We start from the raw sequence: 6162 nt of genomic DNA, 5'->3' as shown, positions 1-6162 counted from the left end.
GAATTTTTTGCCCTAAAATGATCTGAATTTTAGGTGTATTTTTAGACTCAGAAAACCCAGCCAAGAAAAATCCTTTTCAGCTATTCCAAGCTGCTTGTTTTAGTTAATCCTAAATGTAGTCAAGATGAAAACCAAGATTAGCCATCCATCACAAAGTATTTTATTTAAAAAAAAATCTGTAAGTTTTGTGATTATGTTGATTGCTTATAGTATGTTCAAGCATGTTTCTCAATTTAGATATCTCACATAAATCACAAAGTCACCTATACCAATAGAAAACTTATTACATAAATATAATGTAGCCATACAATAGAATAGTATTATTTAAAACTCACCCCTAATTATCCATTACTAGTCCCTACTCCTACATTTTCATGTTCGCTTTTCCATACGAACAACAGAACTCTTACTTCAAAGGGAATAAGAATATTCTAGAGCCAAATTTCAGTGACAGTTGCCAAGAAAGATATATTTAGGTCACCAAAAATACAATTTCCCAGCATCCATGCAGTTTCATGGTGTTTTTATACCAGCAAAACAAGGCATTTTAGAAGTACTTTGGTAGAAATGCTTAGTGAGCAGTTACAGCAGGCAGAGAAATAACAACTACAGAACTCAAATTCTATCTAATAGTTTGCTTAGCTTTAGCATAATAAATAAAAAACACAGACAGATAATGCAGTTCAACCTAAAGTTAAGAAAAGCAAAACAGCCAGCAACTGTTGCCTCTACTTCAGTCCAAAATAGTGATACTGACTCCAGGAATCCTCAGAATAAGAATGAATTAAGAGCTGTCTCCACCCATTTTACATTCTTCTCTAGGACTAAAAATAAAGGCACGCACCACTACTACCAGGTTTCTGTGCAAACTACTGTGGCTACTGGGATTAAAGGTATGTGTCATCACTGTCTAGTCTGTAAAGTTTATCAGAGCAGCTTGATTACTTTCTGATCTATAGACAAGTTTTATTTATTGAAAAACAAATGAAATATTACTTATCTTAGTCCTTTAATTGATGGAAAATAGGTTTTATTTAATACATTCACAAGTTTTTTTTTTTTATCTGTTTTTAGGATGTTAGGGCTGCTATAGGGGTAAGTTAGATATAGCTCTTTAGGGGACTAAAGATAGCCCTAAGAAAATTGTAATTAAATTGTTGGGTCAGAAGCATTACAAACTCTCTACCATAATAGAAGTTCTTATTAGCTGATAAGCCTTTGCAGACAGCTTCTTTCCTAGAATTCTGTTTCACAGTTTATTTTCAAACTAACAGCATCAACTGGGGATAAATAGTTCAAATGTTTGAGACTATGGAAGGACAATTTACATTAATACCATAGTACAACTGATGTGAGATACCCCTCTGTATGCTCTGAATAAATTCTATTACCATTGGTTAATATATTAAGAATTTGATTCAGCCAATAGTCAGATAGAATAGAGCCAGGTGGGATATCCAAGCAAAGAAAAAGGGAAACAGAAGGCAGAGTCTGGGAGACACCAGCAACTGCTGGAGCAGCAAGAGGTAACTTCACAACATGGTCATGTGGCAATACAAGGTTTAATAAAAATGGCTTAATTTAAGATGTAAAACTTAGTTATAAGCTTCAGCCATTAACCAAAAGACCAAAGAGTATATAATTAATATTAAGCCCCAGAGTGGTTATTCAGGAACTGGCAGGCAGGAGAGAAACCTCCAGTTACACACAACTAAATGTTATTGAAAGAGAAACAAAAAACCCATTTTTTTGTTATGTAAAGGAGCAATGTGCAAATCAGCAATAGGAAATGCATTTCTATCAAATGCAACAGGATTAATAAGGAAATTATATACCTGAATTTCCAACAAGAACATTGCCCAATTAGTTAAAATACCGTGTTTCTTTCTAATTCATCAATCAATTTGGTAGAACTGCCATTTTTACTATGTTCATCCTGCCAATCCAAGAGCATGGGAGATCCTTCCATTTTATAGTATCCTCTTCAATTTCTTTCTTCAAAGACTTAAAGTTCTTGTCAAATAGATCTTTTCCTTCCTTGGTTAGTGTTACCCCAAGATACTTTATGCTATTTGTGGCTATTGTGAAAGGTGATGTTTCTCTGATTTCCCTCTCCACTTCTTTATCCTTTGTGTATTGGAAGACTGCTGACGTTTTTTTCTGGTTGATCTTGCATTGTGCCACATCATTGAATATATTTATCAGCTATAGGAGTTCTCTGATAGAGTTTTTGGGGTCACTTATGTACACTATCATATCATCTGAAAATAACGAAAGTTTGACTTCTTCCTTTCCAATTCGAATCCCCTTGAGCTCCTTATGTTGTATTATTGCTATTGCTAGAACATCAAGCACTATATTCAAGAGATATGGAGAGAGTGAAAAGCATTGTCTTGTTTCTGGTTTTAGTGAAATTATATTGAGTTTCTCTCCATTTAATTTGATGTTAGCTGTTGGCTTGCTGTATATTGCTTTTATTATAATTAGATATGATCCGTGTATCCATATTCTCTCCAAGACCTTTATCATAAATGGGTGTTGAATTTTGTCAAATGCTTTTTCAGTATCTAATGAAATGATCATATGGTTTTTTTCTTTCATCTTATTTATATGATGGATTACATTGATAGATTTTCAAACGTTGAACCAGCCTTACATCTCTGGATGAAACCTACTTGATCATAATTGTTGGAGCCCACGTGGGTTCAACATAGATTCCCTAACCCGGTGGGAAACGGGGAGCAGTTGGAAATTTTAATTAAAAAAGAATAAAAAAAAAAAAAATGAAAAAAAAAAAAAACTGACACAGCTTACAAGGTCATCCTGGAAAAGACCAGAATCACTCTTTATTCTCAGAACATCTTATAAACCCTTCTGAATTGAGTGGGGGAAAAACACATTAGGCTATCTCCTAGGCAACCAGGTGCCTGGGCTTAGGTCATGTCCCCATCTAGCAGTCAGGTAGGCCATGAATTAGCATCTCTATAAGACATCCTCCAAATTACAAAGGAAGGGAAGCACCAAACCTCTAAACCATTAAGTCATCAGCTTCGGTCAACATCTTTTTTTAGGTACTCTACATTTTAACAAAAGAAACTAGGAGCACCACATCCTGGCTTTTGTTAAGGAAGAGACAGCTTGTCTGCAGAGCTACGTGACTAGCTCAGACCGGGCTAATGGCTTCTGTGCCAAATCGAAATATGGGCCCACACATAATGGATGATTTTTTTTATGTGTTCTTGGATCCAGTTTGTCATTATTTTATTGAGAATTTTTGCATCAATGTTCATGAGTAAGATTGGTCTGTAATTCTCTTTCTATTATCTGGAACACATTAAGGAACATAGTATTAGCTCTTCTTGGAAGTTCTTGTAGAATTCATCACTAAAACCATCTGGTCCTAGGCTTTTTTTTTTTTTTTTTTTTTGGTTGGGAGGTTTTTGATGACATCTTCTATCTCCTCACGACTTATAGGTCTATTTAAATTGTTCACCTGGTTACCTGGTTTTGACTTAATTTTGGCATATGGTATTTATCTAAGAATGTCCATTTCTTTTACATTTTCCAATTTTGTGGCATACACTCTTTTGTAATAAGACCTAATGATTCTCTGTATTTCTTCAGTGTCTGTTGTTAAGTTCCTTTTTTCATTTCTGATCTTGTTAATCTGAGTGTTCTCTTTCAGCCATTTGATTAGTTTGGCTTTGGGATTTTCAGCCTTGTTGATTTTCTCAAAGAACCAGCTCTTTGTTTCATTGCTTCTTTGGATTATTTTCTGTGTTTCTATTTTGTTGATTTCAGCCCTCAGTTTAATTATTTCCAGTCTTCTACTCCTCCTGGGTGAGTATGCTTCTTTTTTTTCTAGAACTCTCAGGTGTACTGTTAAGTCTCTAATGTGAGCTTTTTCTGTTTTCTTTATGTGGGCAGTTAGTGTTATTAACTTTCCTCTTAGAACTGCTTTCATTGTGTCCCATAGGTTTTGGTATGTTGTGTCTTCATTTTCTTTGAATTCAAGGAAGATTTAATTTTTTTCTTCATTTCTTTTTTGACCCAGGGGTGGTTCAGTAGTTGAGTTTGTAGGCTTTCTGGAGGTGGAATTTTTGTTAATTTTTAACTTTACTCCATGGTGATCTAATATAACACAGGTGGTTACTCCAATGGTATTGTATCTATGGATGTTTGCTTTGTTACTAAGTATGTGATCAATTTTTGAGAAGGTTCCATGAGAATCTGAGAAGAAGGTATATTCTTTCCTGTTTGGGTGGAATGTTTTATAGATGTCTGTTAAGTCCATTTGATTCTTGCCTCCATTAGTTCTCTTATTTCTCTGTTAGGTTTCTGTCTGGTTGACCTGTCTATTGGTGAGAGAGGAGTATTTGAAAGACCCTACAGACCCCCTCCTCAGAACCCACAGCTAGCAGGCTCCCCGGGAAAACATCCTGTTTGCTTGAAAGATTCTCAGGATCATGAGAGGAAAACAGGATATCTATAAGATAGGACATCTACAAAGCAAGATGACTGCAAAGTAGGATATCTATAAGATAAGAGCAGGATGTCTGCTGCCAGACATCCCTGCTGGGAGAGGAAAACCATTCATGCCCCCCGCCTCATTCCGATAACCAAGCTTCTGCTTCTGTAAATTGCTTTTTGCTGCCCTCTTTCCTCTAAAAAGTCCTCCTCCCAGTCTGCAGGTGCGCAAGTCCTCCAAAAGACTTTGCCACTTGCAGTTACCTGTGTCTACCTAATAAACCTCTTGCAGTTTGCATCCGACCCGTGGTCTCGGCCTGGTCTCTGGGTCCGGGGATCTCCACCTGAGGGAAGGTCCCTACTGGGGTCTTTCATATTGACATCTCTTATTAGTAGTATGTGCTGTTTGATGTGTGATTTGAGTTCCAGTAATGTTTCTTTTACATATGTCGGTGCTTTTATTTTAGGGGCATAGATATTCAGGACTGAGACTTCATTTTGATGGATTATTCCTGTTATGTGTATAAAGTGTCTCTTCTGATTGATTTTAGTTTGAAATGAATTTTGTTAGATATTGGGATAGCCACACCCGTTTGTGTCTTAGGTTTGTTTGCTTGGAAAATCTTTTCCCAACCCTTTACTCTGAGGTAGTGTCTGTCCTTGAGGCTAAGGTGTGTTTTTTGTAAAAAGAAGAATGTTGGATCCTGTTTTCATATCCATTGTCTTAACTTGTGCCTTTTTATAGGTGAATTGAGTCCATTGATATTAAGCGATATTAATGACCAGTGGTTGTTAACTCTGCTGTTCTTTTGGAGACAAGGCCACGCATGCGCAGAAAATACAGTCTCCAAGTGGACTACAAACCCCAATGGTACAATGGAAAACCACGCACGTGCAGGACACTTCCTCCCAAAATGCCCAGAGCCCTTTAAAAATGGGCGTTCCAACCCGCCCTCTCTCTCTCTCTCCCCTCCCTTTTTCCCTTCCGTCTCTTCACTCCCGCTCCTTGTATGTTACCCTCCCCCATTAAAGTTTACCCACGTGGGACCCCGCGTGTCTCGTCTCTCCTTCCCAACCCCGCGTGTCTCGTGTCTCCCCCTCCCGAACAACACCCCCGCATAAAAAATAATAACAAACTCCAGTTATTATTTTGGTGGTATTGTTTGTGTGTTTCCCTTCTTTAAGTTGTGTTGGGGATGATTTTCAGATGTCTCTGTTATTGTGAGTGTTGTTGGCTTCCTTTTGTTGAGGTTTTCCTTCTAGTACTTTCTGTAAGGCTGGGTTTGTGGCTACATACTGTTTAAATTTGTTTTTGTCTTGGAATATCTTGTTTTCTCCATCGATGGTGAAAGAAAGCTTTGCTGGTTATATTAGTCTGACCTTGTATTTATGGTCTCGTAGTGTGTGAAGCACCCTCTATCCTTCTGGCTTTCATGGTTTCCATAGAGAAATCAGGTGTAATTCTGATAGGTTTACCTTTATATGTTACTTGACCTATTTCCTTTGCAGCTCTTAATATTCTTTCTTTATTCTGTATGTTTTGTGTTTTGATTATTATATTGTTAAGGGATTTTATTTGATCCAGTCTATTTGGTGTTCTGTAAGTTTTTTTTACCTTCATAGGAGTATCCTTCTTTAGTTGGGAAAGTTTCCTTCTATAATTTTGTTGAATATATTTTCTGGTCCTTTGAGCTG

This window comes from Chionomys nivalis, chromosome X (assembly GCF_950005125.1).
Source record: "Chionomys nivalis chromosome X, mChiNiv1.1, whole genome shotgun sequence".
NCBI lineage: Eukaryota > Metazoa > Chordata > Mammalia > Rodentia > Cricetidae > Chionomys > Chionomys nivalis.
Note: the sequence above shows the minus strand (reverse complement) of the source record.